The sequence below is a fragment of the Pleurodeles waltl genome, chromosome 12, assembly GCF_031143425.1.
Source record: "Pleurodeles waltl isolate 20211129_DDA chromosome 12, aPleWal1.hap1.20221129, whole genome shotgun sequence".
Lineage (NCBI taxonomy): Eukaryota > Metazoa > Chordata > Amphibia > Caudata > Salamandridae > Pleurodeles > Pleurodeles waltl.
Genome location: NC_090451.1, coordinates 630,250,395 through 630,266,490, shown reverse-complemented (window position 1 = coordinate 630,266,490; position 16,096 = coordinate 630,250,395). Strand labels below are relative to the sequence as shown.

Below are 16,096 nucleotides of genomic sequence, written 5' to 3'. Positions count from 1 at the left end.
AATGGCTACCCAGAGACCTCCCCTACAGGAGGATTATACAATAATATATTGCTTGGTTCTCACTATCATTCTTTGTCTAGAACAGAGGGGTCAGGTGAGAAGTACTTTAAAAAATACATTTTCTTTGGCATAAGCAGGCAACAATGAGACAGTCCTCACAGCCTTTCATAAACATTTAATGGCCCTCTTGGCTTTGGCAAACAAGTTTAAGTACAAACAAAATTTTTTAAATGCTGTAACTTGACAACCTTTTATTTTGTTGAAGGTGATGAACTGTATACATTGATGGCTCCAAACCTGCAAAAATACCAGTTCCCCAATTTGGTTGGGTGTGCGTTTGAAACGCAGCAAGTCATTGTTACACATCATCTGTGCAGTTATCTTGGCCTCTGTACCTCCTCCCAAATCTTGTAGTTCTGACTGCATATGTTCTATGGTCCTGGAACTCTGATTCAGCATCTGGTTGTCAAGATCAATTGGGTCAAAGTGCATATGGGATTCCTCACGTCCATCAGCCTGGATATCTGAGAAAAATGATTCATTATGATTATCTGACCTATAATGAAGCAGGCTACTAATAAATTTATTGTACTCACTAGAGTTTACTATATCTACTGAGATGAACTGCATTATGTAACACTATTAAACTGATTTCCTTCCCTATTTATATACACACACACACGACATATCAAGTTTGTCTACTGTGACTGTTATAACCAAGCCAAACCACATTTTGTAACAATGCTATATTACACTTATCTTGGGGTACCTGGAACATCAGATGTATCAGCTGTAATGAATCCCATGACAGATGCTGGCTCTAGCCTAGTTTTTACTAGTTCTTGGTCCTCCAGCAGCTCTGGCCGCACTGAACCCATTTACAAACTTCTCTTGTCTGATCTGAGTTCACACCAGCATTTCCTAAATTCCTCAAAGAATGTCACTATTCATTTTATCCTCTTCAGATTCAGGCACGGTGAGGGAGGAGTCCCCAAAAATTCACAGTCTCCCTTAAGATCAACTGCCACCTTGTATGTAAGCAATATTTGAGTGACATTGCTGGGACACAACCTGCAACAAATAGATGCTTCAAACTACAGGTTGCTCAACAAGATTTAATAAGCCACATTCCAATATTGACGCCAACATTTAGAGGCCAAATGTCATTCTAAACTAATTGCACTGCATCTTGGCAAATGATAAAGTAGCATGATTACCTAGCTTTAAACTAACCAGTACACTGGCTATCATGGCCCTTTCTTACCTTGTCCACTACACCCTGAAAACAAGTACATCACTACATTTCATCTTCATTGGATCTGTAACAAAATACTAGCTAACTGGCCTCAAAGGTATGCGCTTCTTCCACTTATCTGCACTTGCTCCTTAATTGGCTTTAGAACCATCTTAAAATACCTAATACTGGTAACCCCAGGTCACTAAAGATTCCCAATACCTCACACTCCTACAGAAGGATGCATTATATTACTTGATATACCCCTGCTGTATTTTTTATGATTCTCACACATAGCAAGTGAGCACAGAAGCAATTTTAATTACATGTGATGCTTAGTACAAGTTCCCCAGCTAATTGATAGCTTCACTGAAGATTTTTGGTGTCAAACACCTATTGGCCTCTGCAAAACCAACTGGGTAACCCACTACACTTTGCACTGTATAGAAAGCCTGTTTCCTACAGTGATGGTAGAGCAGTGGGGTCTGACACTTGACATTTGCTGATACGACTTGGTCAATATAGGTGGCTACATTAATAAATGTAACTGCCCTAATTAAAAAAACTAGTTACATTTCTGTAGTTTAATAGTTTCATTATTTAAAATAAAAGACTTTAGAACAATAAAATGTTATGATATTTTTTATAACACAAGTAGCTCTGCAGGTGTAGCTAATAAGCTCAACCTTACCTCCAGCTTTCTCAAGCAGTTAAAGACCCCCTGCAAAAGGTACTAAATCAACTGGCTCAAGCTGTATCACTAGAACACACCTGCCAGAGTATGGGCAGGCCCAGCCTACCAATGAGGACCCTGAGCAGCTGCTACCTAATGGCTGAATGGAACTGGCCAAAAGTTGCTGTGTATGTGTTTAAGTATTTATCTGGGTTTGAGTGTGAGAAGACATGGTCTCTTATCAAATAGCTAAATGTGTCTGACAGCAATACTTAAAATACTTTTGGCATTCCCAAAAGCAGACATTTTTAAATCCTAAGAGCAGAGACAAAAAGGGGCAATAGGCTTATGTGCTTACCTGGAGCAGACATTTCAAATTAGGTCACCAGACACTTAAGCACTCTAGTATTTGCAAGTCTGGACGCCACTGTGCTTTCATGCCTAAACAAAAACATGAAGATTGGGTGAACTACTGTGAGCTGATCCTAGGCATCAACAAAGTTCTATTTACCAATATACAAATCAGGAGTTTTAACATTAAATGCTCTAAATACCCTTAAAAAGTTAATGATATGCAACGATCACAAAGTAGTCTGTGGGGCTCATTAATACAGTAAAGGATCTCAGCTTGGCCAGCCTGTGTTTTTGTATATTTCTACTGCACCAATTTCACCATCCTTAACTAGAAAGTTATTGCAGATCTGCCTGGAGAAATTCAATAAATGAGCATCTGCCTTAGGCACCATCTCTGGGGGTTTGTAACCTGAATACTAAACATCAGCTTCAGACCAAAAGTAACTAACTCCAGGACTAACCTACAGCCCAATGTCACCCATGCCCAGGGCTCAACAAGTACTTATAAAGTACTATTTATATATTTCATACAGTTTGAATTAACTGTGCCAGTTAAGTTTCATTTATTGCTGTTGATCAAGGTTGTAATGAGGGCCTATGTCTATTGATTCATTTAGATTTCACAATTGAACAAATTTATGTCTAGTTTCCAATGCAAAAAAGTTCCTGTACTCAACTACAGCCTGTGTTTTATGTGCATGCACCGCAGACTAAGCTTTCACTAAAAACAACCCAAACATTAAGGGAAATGCAGATGAATGGTATACCCACAACTCAAAAGGTATTAAAAAAGATAGGACAGTTGACCCATAGTACCACAATACAAAATCACAAGAAGTTGAACTGGAATTGCTGAAAGTTATTTGTTTTTTCAAAGATGATGTAATTGAAGGAAGTCATTGCAACAGCCCCCTTTTACACATCTTAAAATTAACTCAACGTGGCACTCCACAATCCGTGCCATGCCCAAAAACTACTACCTTTGGCATAGTTAAGACACCCCTCTAGCAGACCTTACAGCCCTAAGGCAGGGTGCTCTATTCCACAGGTGAGGGCATAGCTGCATGAGCACTATGCCCATACAGTGTCTAAGCAAAACCTTAGAGAAGGTCTAGTAGTTTGTCAAACAACAACTCCACAGTTCCATAATGGCTACACTGAATACTGGGAAGTTTGGTATTAAACTTAAGCACAACAAACCCACACTGATACCAGTGTGGGATTTATGGAAAAATACATCTGTATGCTAGCCCTACTGCTAGGCTGACTGGTCTCGGCCAGCCTGCCATACCCACAGGTTCCTGGCCACATGGGGTGAGTGCCTTTGTGCACTCTGGTCAGACACAAAGCCCGTCCTGGGTGAGGTGCTACACACTTCTCCCTGCAGGAACTGTAACACCTACCAGTAAGCCTCAAAGAATCAAACCTCTATTTATAGTGCCCCACAACTGACTTGTCCCAAGCACTGCTAACCCCTCTCCTGCTTCAAAAAGCTGCAAAGACAAAGCAAGGCGTTCTAGCAGGACCAACAACCCCCAAAAAGCATACAGAGGACTGCCTGCATCACTGAGGACAAACTCCTGTGGACAGCAGATGTGTCCAACAAGAAAATAAATCTTTACAGGGACTCACTTCACTCCAGAAGCGTGAGTCCAAACTACTCTTCACCCAATGCCCTTGGCCCGAGTCCACATGAATCAATAACTCAGAAAGGACTCCGAGGTGATTCAGACCACATGTCAGACCTGGACTGAACTCTCAACCCCCAACAACACCTACGGAGGGAATCCTAAGGGCCCCCCTGACAATGACTAACAAGCAGCCCCCCTGTACCATGAGAAACTGACCACTGGTGCACCAACAACCAGTAGGTGGCCCTCACCCTTGCCCAGTCAGTGGCATGGCAAAAAACAACCCCTGTGCCCTGCCTGCAGCACCTAATTGACCCCAGGGGCCCCTCCATAGTTCTATTGAGAACCTGACACCTTGTTTACACACTGCACCTGACCACTCCCGAGTAGTTTGTGCCTACATGGGGCTCCCCAGTACTGTACCCCCCCCCCCCCCCCCCCCAAAAAAAAAAATCTACCCTGACACCATGAGCACTTACCGGCAAGTAGACCCGACCCAGAGTACCCCCAGTCTCCATAGGTGCCCTTGTTATGGACTCCCATTTGACCTCTGCACCTGACCAGCCCTATGTTGCTGGTGTTCGGGGTTAGCTTGAACCCAAAGAATGGGGGACCTATGCCCCAGAGACTAAGTCTAAGTCAATTAGTTACTGCCAATACTTTACTATATTTTCCTCTCCCAGGTACTGCAAAATTGCAGTGTCCACTTTTAAAATAGCTTTGACATTTTAAATAAAATGGTATGTACTGTCAATTGAATTCAAAGTGTTGAACTTATGCAAAGAACCTTTCATTTAATGTACTTATCTGCTAATTGAATCGTGCGGTTCTATAAATAAAGATATTTTTCTATATAAAAACCTATTGGCCCAGAGTTAAGTCATTGAGTGTGTACAACAAATGCTTTGCACTACCCTCTGATAAGCCTAACTGCTTAACACTACCACAAAAGCAGTAGTATTATCTATTATTGCTTCCTTCAAGCCTCTTAAGAACCCCTGAACACTGCACATCATCTCATTTTGATATAGTATCAACAGAGCCAGCTTTTTACAACCAACCTTGACAAATCAGATCCTTCTCCGGTTCCGGGACATCTTGTTTGGGGTCAAGGGCAACAAGTTTTTATGTTTACTTTGTCCTTGGGACAAGTAGGCCCAACCCCCTGCAGCACAAACCCTTTGGCTGCCTGTTTACAGAGAGTGGAACTCTCTGCAGTTGAGGTAATGTGTTTCCAAAAGATAATGCTGTTCGAACTTGTATTTATGGTTCATTATTTGAAAGCCTTCATTATTAGGGTGCGTGCTGTAAATAAATGTTTTAAGGTCACACTTCACTACTGACGGTTCCAGTACAAAAAAAAAAAAAAAAAACGTGTACACACATGTTTGAAAAGTTTAGGCTAAGAGGCTAAGTATAATGCTCCCAGAATGCTCTCTGATTATATGCAAATGAAGTGTCATTTAGTAAAATGTGTTGATGCATGCTAGTATTTCCCAAAAATATTTCTAATGGAAAATCAGTGTAACCATTTTCAACAAGATTATGGGAAGCATGAAAATAAACAAACACTGACAAAGCCAACTGATCTGACATATTTGTATAAGTCTTTTAGTTTCATCAATGCGTGTCTTGTTTTGACATGGCTTTTGTAACACTTTATTGTTGTGGGAGCTACCAGGCCCTCAACATTGTAACAAACATTGGCAAAACCCCCCCAAAAAGTTTTTGAACTCTTAAAGCACACGTTGCCACCAGCGGCATAACAAAGGCCCGCAGCCGCCCTCCAGGGGGCCCCTTCAGCACAGCACCTGCCCTGAGTGAGTCTGGAGAGGGGGCTCCTCGATGTTCTTTGCAAAGGGGCACCCTCCAGTTTCATTACGTCACTGATTGCCACTGTAGTTCCTGACACTGAACAAAACTACTTTGTGTGCCAATATGCTCCTTGTGGAAGAGCAGAATGCGATCACTCACAGTAAAGCCAGCCGAAAGAGAGAGAAATAGAAGTTTAATAAAACAAAATGTCTTTGTTAACACCAGACCTAATTAGGGACAAAGACCCACATGTAGGTAGCTTTTTGCATGTCGCAAACAGCAACTTTCGCTGTTTGCGACGTGCAAAAAGCACATTGCGATGCACAAACCCAGTTTTGCGATTCAGTAACCTGGTTACCGAATCACAAAACTGGTTTCGACTCGCAATTAGTAAGGGGTGTTCCATTCCTAATTGCGACTCGCAGTGCAATGTAGGATTGTTTTGTGACCGCGGGCGCAAACCAATCGCAGTTTGCACCCATTTCAAATGGGTGCTAACACTTTTGCAAAAGGGAAGGGATCCCCATGGGACCCCTTCCCCCATTGTGAATGTCACTGTAAACATATTTTCAGAGCAGGCAGTGGTCCACAGGACCACTGCCTGCTCTGAAAAAATGAAACGAAAACGTTTCATTTTTGTTATGCATCTCGTTTTCCTTTTAAGGAAAACGGGCTGCATTACAAAAAAAAAAACCAAAAAACCTGCTTTATTGAAAAGCAGTCACAGACATGGTGGTCTGCTGTCTCTAGCAGGCCACCATTCGCGAGGGGGTCGCAAATTGCGACCCACCTCATGATTATTCATGATGTGGGCATTTGCGAAGCCCTTGCGAATCACAGATGGTGTCAAGGACACCATCCTACATTCGGATTTGCGACTCGCAATTTGCAGGTCACAAATCTGAACCTACCTACTTGTGGCCCCAAATTCTTAAAGAAAGTCACAAAAGTGCACCCATGGTATATGTCGTACCCCTATAAAATATTTGTGAACTGTATTTTAGCATGGGTAAATACGATGTGTAGATTTGCTCATGTGAAAATCTATTGAGCATTTGCAAGTTCATTTTCCCTCCAGCCACTTTCTTCCCAACCCTGGAAGAAGTTCTAATTCTGCCATTGTCAGGAGTAAATGTCCAACCTTGCTTATTATGGGAAAATATTAGAGAGAAGCTGGTAAAAATCTTTAAAACATGCAGGTTAGTAGGTTTGCAGACTCAAAGGCATTCCAGCCCTGGAACTATTGCTTACTGCTTCCTACAGCCCCAGTATGTAGATCTGCAGAAATGTGGCAAAATAAGGAAATTGCTACAGTAGGGATTGAAACTCCAAGTATTCAAGCCCTACTATGGTAGCAGCCCTGGGATAATCAGAGAGGCTATTAATTGCTGCCATAATTTGTCACCACACTACATGGCACCAAAGGGACAAGTAGATCTTTTTACAGGACAAGTAGATTTGAGAAGCAACCTGTCCCCTGGACAAGAAGATATTTTAATAAATTCCACACCCCTGCAGCCACTACCTGGGAAGGGACTATGGAGGCTTTAACAGTCAACATGGAGGTTGTGGATATAGACGTGACCAGGAGGTCACTGGATCTGCAGTGTGATCATCAACAGAACAGATGAGCCATCTGACATTGTGAAATGCTGCAAGCTCTTCATGTGCATTCTGACAGCTGCAGATTGCTTTGCAAAGCACTCTGCTCCCAACCCTCAACCTTTTTAGGCCCTGGCCTGAAACAGAAGTGGGTGATAAGTTGCCTTTCAAACTCCCATATAGCAACTTAAAATGAGAATGCATGGTTTAACAAAGCCTGTGTATTTGATAAAAGCCTGGCTAATGTGTGCACTTTGATTATCCATTGATAGGATAACCTGGTCCCAGAACTTTCAGAACTGCAGATACTCTGCCCTGTCCTTGCTATGCTCAAAGTGACCTGATAGAACAGCCCTTAATTGTACATGATTTCAGAAAAATATATCTGTGGCCACTTTGAAGGAAAGCAATCCTTTCCTCTTGTACCTGTTGTCTGTCAATCTCTAGTTATGGTGTATTAAGCATAACTTCTGGTTCAAATATTGTAAAAATACAACACATAGGCTTCTGGTGCCCAGGGAAGCCTTGAAGTTAAAAAGGCTTCACCGTGGGAGCAGCTGCCATTTGACATTTATGTTCAAGAGTGCCATGCGTTATTCTTTTCCTCCTTATACAAGTATGTACCCACTCCAGCAGAGTGGACTCAAGGTAGTATTCTCATTTAGAAGTTAAGCTTGTAATTGTACAAAAAGGCTGGGATGAAAAGGATCCTTGTGCACTTCAGAGAACTCCTTGGAAGTCTACCCCCATATCAGACCCCAAACCCCTGTAAATCACAACTCTACTGGGAAAAGTACTTTGTCAGGAAGGATTGCTGTGTTGCCAGAAGGAACTACTACTCTGCACCACGTTGCAGTACTGCCCTACTTTGCCTGTGTAGGGAACAGTAGGGAGGACTGCTGCCTTACTGTTGCCCTGTTAGCCTGCTGCCTTCTTTCCGTCCCTATCCCCAGTTCTAGTGCAGGGTCGCCAGGACAACAAAGACCTCCCCTGCTCATTCATCTGGCTCTATACACCTTCCACTACCAGAACACCTCTCCCTTTCTGGGATCAGGTGCAAGTGAACTTGGAATGTAAACCACATACTCTCCCCTGGGCCACTGAAACAGGCCAATCTACATTGTGCTGCAGCCCACCTACAGCAGAGAATGCAGGCCGTGTGCAAGTCTGACATGACCATGATTGGAGAGTTTGGCATCACACCACGATGTAGCACCCTTTTCTCCTGCCAATGGTGTAGGCCCAGGGAGTGAGGCTTCAACTGCCAAACACCAATGCAGTGTTGCACCTACAAAGATCATCCTCACTGGCAGCAGATTAAGTGGAGGGGCAAAGACTTCACCTGTGTGTAGCTGCAGCACTCTAACCTACAATGCACATCCCTTGGTGTGCTTCTCCTGCAACATAGTGATGCTTTCTAGGTGTGGTACAAAGGCCTCCCCACAACTCCTGTGCTTGCTGCCTGTCGAAAATCTGTGGGGGCTGCTTCTGATCACCAAGGGTCACCTGGAACTTCATTCTATGAGTGGAGTTTCCATGGACCTTGCTGGTCCCTCCACTTCCCTTTGTTTGCAGTATTTGCCTTTGCCAAAACTTGTTGGTGGTTTTTCCACACAAGACCCACTGCAATTCTTCATCTAGGAGGGATGGTGAATGCACTCAAGATCTCTTCAGCTGCTCCAGTGATGCATTGCTGAGCTTTGTCTCACTGAACAAATCCTGCATCCAGGCAGTTAAGAGGTGTGTCCTGCCACTCAGCTTAGTCCCCTACTTCTCCAGGATCTGCCTTTGGTTTCTTGCTGTCTTGCTATATTCCCCTGAAGTCATTTTGCCAGGTTGTGGGAAAAACAGTTACTTACCTCTTCTCTCCTGGTCACTGAGAGGGCACTCTTGTACTTACCTTGTGGGATTTAGTTCCTCCAACTCCTCTATCAAATCCACTTCCTTGGGTGGGAATGAGACTTCTGCGTTCCACTTTTAATATATGTGGTCTCCCAGCCCTTCAATATTGTCTATTGCCTGGGTCATAGTGGAAAGGTAAGTGCACTAAGCAGAACCACAATTGATATGAGGACCAAGTACAATAGGGGGCGGGGGGGGGTGATAGGGGTGCTGGTTGGTACTTTTGACAAAAATAGACCTTTGTTTCACCTTTGACCTTACAATAAGGTGAAGCTATGAAACGAGACGAGGTTTGGCCACCAAATATTTCCAGTGGAAGGAAAGTCACCTACAAGAAAACATTAATGTGAGTGAGGCCAGCTACAGCCACCTGAGAGGGTTAAGACTCCTAAATTTACAAGACTACGTTTCTTTACGAGTTTCCTCCACTCTGATCTAAACTAAAATACAATTCCCCTTCAACCTACGGTGGAGAGAAGGCCCTCCCAAGCATGCAAGTATATTAAAGCTAATTAGAAAATTAAGTATGCACAGGTCACTGCCTTGTGAGCAGTTTAGTTATGTACCAAGTACACATGTATACATAGATCCTCTGTCAGACACCTGGTGCAGCACATCCGTTAGTTCTTGGATGTTCTCATATCAGAAAAAGAGCTCTTGAAACACTTTCTAGTCTCAGAAGTCCTTCATACCCAGTCCTAACAGCAATCTAGTCTTACTAGTGCCATTCCGCCACCACCTCAAAATATTCACCGATATAAACTACTATACACTTTATGAACCCACAAAGTACCTTTCATAGTGCAGGCAATGCCATATGGAGAAGCAGGCTTCACCGAGCCGAGGGGATAACTGAGCAACACCAGGTCAACTGGTCAAATTAGTATGCCAACATAAAGATCAAGACGTCAGTCTTGAAGGCTCCAGCTTTTGCCCCACTGCAAGGGTGTCTTCTGCTTACACGGAGTAAATTGTATTGTGCATTAGCGAGAAAGGCTCTCAGGGGGTTCTCTTGGATGCCTTAACTCGAGAGTTTGGAGCAGTCACTTGACAATTACCTACAGCTAGGGCACCCCTATGGACATTGTAAGGGGGAACAGGGAGCCATGTGGCAAAATAGTCAGCCCCTGCTGTAGTGCCGGTTAGGCTAATAGGTTTCATTTTGTCATTTGTATTTTAATAAATTAAAGCGGAATCTAATAAAAGGAGACATAAATAAGACAAGTAAAAGGCAGGACAAAGGCGTGTTGGCTAATATGTAAACAAATTACACAGCTTAAATAGTTCAGTGGATGTTAAAAGCACTCAGCACCAAAGAGGTTTTCATCCAACATGTGATGGAAACTGTCTATCAGCCATACACTGTATAAATCCATGACTCACCCTTATAAGTGCAGTTTGATAGGTTCCAAGCAGATATGCAGGCAACTTTACCACTATGTGCTTTCGGAACTGGTGCAGCACGGAGACACCAAAGGCTCTTCTTAAGCTGTGGGTATCTGTAATATAGCAAGGAGATTTGTACAAAGCTCAAGTGGAGATATCAATATCTTCAGGTGAAAAAGTAGCAGGTATATGCATACAATAGCAACAATAAACCCTTCCAGTGTCAAAGCTAGCAGCTCTTCCTCTGCCATGAGGGTTTCTCATCTAGAAACCTGATATTTCACTGTGAGATGCCTGAATAGATGTGTTCTGAGCGTGCCTTGGGTGCCAGAATTCAGGCTCTTGAGAAAGGTGACCGTTCAGAGCCAATCTCCCCCCTCAGTTGATGGCAGCACTGCAGCATGTTCAGCCAGTGGACATCCAAAAACTGGAGTGCTCAGGCTTAAATAAAAACCTTTTGCTTTAATTTAGTCAGAACATAAGACATTTTTTTAATAGATAAGTAGAGAAAGTGGAGATAAAGACATGAGTCGAGAGGAACAGTTACTAGTCGATCTACAAGAGCATGGGATGGCAGGAGGCTAGTGTCTTGCAACCCGTCACACAAACACCTACTAAATTGACCATTCATCAAAACATCTTCCAACTTAAGGCACATGGGTATCCAACATTCTGCCCTCATTGGACATGAACAGGCTTGCTTTTGGTATCAACCTGCATTACTAATTGAACCTTGGAAGTCAAATACAGAACAGTCATTTCTGGAGACCTGCACATTCTGGAAAAACCACAAAGAAGTGTCCTTTCTAGTATACAGTTTGTATCTTTCCACTGGTTAGGAGGTCCGCTTCAGCTGGTGAAGTTCAGAGCCTGTATGTAGGGTAAGGCAGAAGAAATTAACAAGTTAACTGAACTGCACAACCTTCAGGGCCCTCAACAACACTCATGCAAGTTGGAAGTTGTAACCACCAGAATTGAGAAATGTGGGGTGCCGCAAAGAATAAAGGCCCGGCATCACCAACTGCACCCAGGATTTCAAAAGTGACTCCAAGAGCTAATTTAGCTGGTCTCCTGTTGTGAGACCCCACTTCTTTGACATAAATACTTTACACATTGCCTTTAAGTTGCGTGACTGCTTTGTACCAAACTACTCAGGGTTAAGCACGGGTTAAATTAGTGACACAACCCTGCAAGTGATTGTGACTTCTTGGTAGGGCTCACTACAGTCAACCAACAACCGAATTTCTCATAAAAGGTTTGCAGAAAGAGCCAAAGAATTTATTTATGAACAATAACTACTGACAAGACCCGAGATGGTGGAATCCATACCATGAACTGTCACATCAAAGGGGTATGGGGGAAAACTACTACTTTCCCTACCTCCTACTACTGTGATGAGGTGCACCAACAACAAGGCGGTTTATGTAGTTAGGATTTGTTTTCCAGATTTAAGCCTTCCAAGTCCCATTGTGTCGCTCTTTGTGCAGGGTACTATGATGATTTCTGCATGCGTTCTCCGAGTTCACGGTGTGGTTACAAAGTCAGACTATAGCCTGGAACAGAAGAAGCCTTCTCGAGTGTCGGCTTTGACCCCACAGTACCATTTTTGGCAGATTCAGGGCTACACTACATTTTAATGCAGTCAGCTTTCCTGAAATCGCACTGCAAGGACAACCCCAAGTAGAGCACTTCAACAAAGCTTACTAGAGACCTGAGGATTCACATCCCAGGAGTGGAGAAATTGTCTACGGCAATCGCCAGGTTTCACTGAACCATTTCATTTGGATTAGTGAAAGTCAGGAGCGCACTCATTTTGCGAATACTCCACAAAAGACAGGGTCACCAACGGAAACTATTTGCAAAGACGAAACAGCTAGCGAATTCATCACCAGCTGCGGAGGAGAGATCACTAGTGGAATAATGAGTACAGACGAGACCCACTCGAGAACCAGGTAAGTACTCCAGGAGGTGAATACACAAGCAAACCAAGACAGGAATTTCACTTCTGGTTAAGTCTGAAAACATGCAACTGCACATCAGGCGGTCAAAGCCACAGCTGCGCCCACCACACTGAAGACCACCTTGGAGTGGTTCACACAGGTTATTGGGCATGACACCCCCCCCCCCCCCCCCACTTGCAAAAGGTAATCCGTACTCACCCATTTTAAGTTCCGAAAAGTTACAGGAAGCGATGAACCAGCTGCACGAAAAACAAACCTACATACTGTAATACAGGCTTATCCGTAAACTAGATACGTAACCTAAAAACCAAGACTACCTTTCAAATACATAGAAGTGTACCCCACCTCCACAAACACCCTGCCAACTGCGGCACCTTATAACGGTCCAAACGGGAACAGAACCTGCAATAAATGTTGTTACTAAATTCTTAAAACTGAGCTAATGAGTCGCAGTGCACTGTGGACAATCTCAGCTGCTGCCGAAAACTGAAGGCACCATTTCCCCAAATTCATAAACGGCCCCACACTTGAAGCGCCCCTCCCACGTCCTGTTACTGCAGTCCGGACACAAATTATCTTGGAGGAGGACGACCCCCTGTTCACCCACCTCCCCGTGCACATGGGCTTAAGGAATCACCTAGAGACAGACACCGAACAGCATAAAGGCACAAAATCTGGATACATTATCTATTTCAAGGTCCAGCAGCCCCACAAAGTGCCCCCACCCAGATTGTAAAGCCCAAATTCTATAAAAAACTATCCCTCTTACCCCTTTAAGACCGGCTGTAACAAGCACTGAAAACCCAAAGTCCCCATCGTCTGCATTGCAGGTCATCGCAGGGACTCACTCCTCGAGAAAGGACAACAGCTGTGGATCAGTAAAATGCTAAACCGTTATAGAGTTTGGAGCACTCGAACACCCCTAGGCGGAACTTCCGCCGGTAGCTACTCTTTCACCGGGGTTAACCCAGTTAGTTACCCTGAACTACAACTCCCAGAATGCAGTGTGGGAACTAAAAGAAAATCCCTCAAGTCAAGTGGCGGAAGCAGCTAGCAGTTAAAACACTTTTCTTAGTAAACACCTCGATACAAACATGTAAAGTTTGTCATTAAACCTGGAAATGTCCAAGGCTGAAGAAGTTAAAAACTAAATACCAGTGTAAGCGTTTTGTTCAGGACAAGTTAACGTTTACTTGAAATATTAAATTAAGAGAAATAAAATAAACAAGGACTACTCAATGATTTCGGAGCGACTTGTGAGCCCCTGGAAGGAATCACCTTGTGACGAAACATCTTCCAAGGAGATAAAATCTGAAGGGAAGGTTAACTAAGAACATAAAATAACGATCCCACCGACATTCGTCCACCCACCTCCATCTTAAACCTTCATCCGAGCTCCGAGGGAAAGTGGCCCTCAAAATCAGAAACTAGAAAACAAGGAAATCACAGAAAGCATTTGGTAAGAGATAAAACCAATTACTGGTGTTAATAACTTAACTACACAGACAGGTGAAAATTTACAGGAGAAAACCACAAGAACAACCTCCTTACTAAACAGACACACAACCAACTAACCTGAAGAAGAATAAACGATGTCAGTCCACCGCTTACCCTTTTTAAATCCACAGTCTGGGAGTCATCCGGTCACGTGGCCACCTCTGGACCAATCAGAGACTCTCCCATAATTACAAGCCACGCCTATTCAGGTCATGTGTCAGTGCTTGTGGCAAGAAGAAAGCAGGTGGGAACTGGATAGGAGACAGCCAGGTGAGGGTGTCATTGATTGGCTCCTGAGTGAGAGTGAAGAGCTGTGATTGGTCAGATGGTGATAAGCGGCATCCAGGTGAGATTGTGATTGATTGGCTCCTGAGAGAGAGAGAGAGAGAGAGAGAGCTGTGATTGGACAGGTGGTGATAGGGTGCAGCCTGGTGAACAATCTGGTGTCATTGATTGGCTCCTGAGTGAGCGCGAGGGTTGTGATTGGACAGGTGGTGATAGGAGGCAGCCATGCGAGGGTTTCATTGATGGGCTCCTGAGGGAGAGCTAGCACATTGAATTTCACATAGCCATTTCCTTTTCCTGAAAATCATTTCTTAATCCATAGTTCTTTATTGGTTCTGTCCCTGTTTATTTTGGGGCGGGTCAATTGCTGTCACACGCTCCTTCAAATATAACTCACCAGAGGATGGAGGACAGTTCTTTCATCAAAGTGGAAATGGCTTTTTGTTTTCTAGTAGATCTTTCCACTTTGTGTATATGTCCATCCCCTGACATGGTGCATTACTTATGTCCTACTGCTCATTTTTGTAAGGCTCTACGTTGATCACGTTATCACCTCCCTCCCACCCATGTCTTCCACCTCTCACCCACCCTCCTGCTATTGTTGTCCTTCTTCCCATCCGTGGCTTCGTCATACCCCTTTTAAGGTCAATCATCTGGCTTGTTAAAGACATCAGGGCCATTCAGAAAGCTTTCCGAGAATGTATTCCACCAGTTGCTTACGTTGGCTTTGTAGTTTGTAGTTCACATTTAGTGGCTTTTTTACTTGCTGAGTTTGTCTTAGGCTGTCCAGTTCAGTTCGTTCCTCCCAAGGAGTAAAACCTTTTCAAACCACCTCTCCATCTATTTTTCCACAAGTGCCCCTTTTCTGTACTCAGGGCTGTAAATCTTGTTTTTAACACATCTGCTGTGCATACAAAGACAGAGGTCAAATCTCAGACTGTCTTCCAAGGGAGCTTGGTCTTTACTTTTCGATCTGGGACTTCCACATGAGCGGAGTTATTTGACAATCTTGCTGGATACAAGGATGGGTGAGTAGGAAATGTTTTCTGTTTATAACACAACATTTATGAACTGTGCAAGTATGTCAGAATATATCAAAATTAGCAAATCACTAATGAAGCACATTTCTTATTAATTCTGAAGTGTGTTAGAAATAAATACTTTAATATGATCAGAATAAATCAATACACTAGGTGATACCATTTTCACACTAACATTTGTGTGTGTATGTCTGTGCAAATGTAATGGTAATTTCATTTGATAATGCATTGTTTGCATTGTGTATGGGATGAAGCTGCTCGGATAATTGGGTCTTGGGACACATAGCACTGTCATGATGAGACCCTGACAGTATGGGAATGCCATTAGCTACAAGACTGGCGCATATGTCTGGGAGATGTTCACCACATCAGATCACAATATACATAAACAGGGCATGGACGTCATTTAGGTGTCCCAGGTGAGACCCCTCGCTTGCCCTTTGCCACCCCTGGCACTGCCTTTGTGACCCCTGGCCTCAGAGGTTGCAGATTCAATGCCACGTACAAAGTGGCTGCTCGTCCCTAAGGACTTCCATTGGGGCTCCACTCTGTGTTTTGACAATTTTGTTTTACACTAATAGTGATTATTAATATTTTATTCTCTGTTAGTGTTCTAAAAATGAAGTACAATTAGCTCGAATATGTCTTTCCATGGCAGCTGAGGTAAGTAAAAATTGTTTTTAAATGTATGTTGACTTCGTGCTTGCCAGTGAGTG

At 43.4% G+C, this 16,096-nt stretch overlaps 1 long non-coding RNA gene across 4 annotated transcripts; it reads right to left on the bottom strand.

Annotated features, from left to right (window-relative positions):
* Window positions 1–399: 399 nt before the first annotated feature.
* Window positions 400–14,177, bottom strand: LOC138267652 (uncharacterized). 4 transcript variants are annotated; one of them, XR_011199841.1, is made up of 6 exons: window positions 14,134–14,177; window positions 13,930–13,985; window positions 13,328–13,426; window positions 10,595–10,710; window positions 2,266–2,348; window positions 400–524 (listed from the first exon to the last, which is right to left on the bottom strand). It is a non-coding gene; the product is annotated as an uncharacterized lncRNA (long non-coding RNA). The 4 variants fall into 4 exon arrangements; XR_011199839.1 differs by lacking the exon at window positions 13,328–13,426; XR_011199840.1 differs by lacking the exon at window positions 14,134–14,177 and having other exon boundaries at window positions 13,930–14,110.
* Window positions 14,178–16,096: the final 1,919 nt, after the last annotated feature.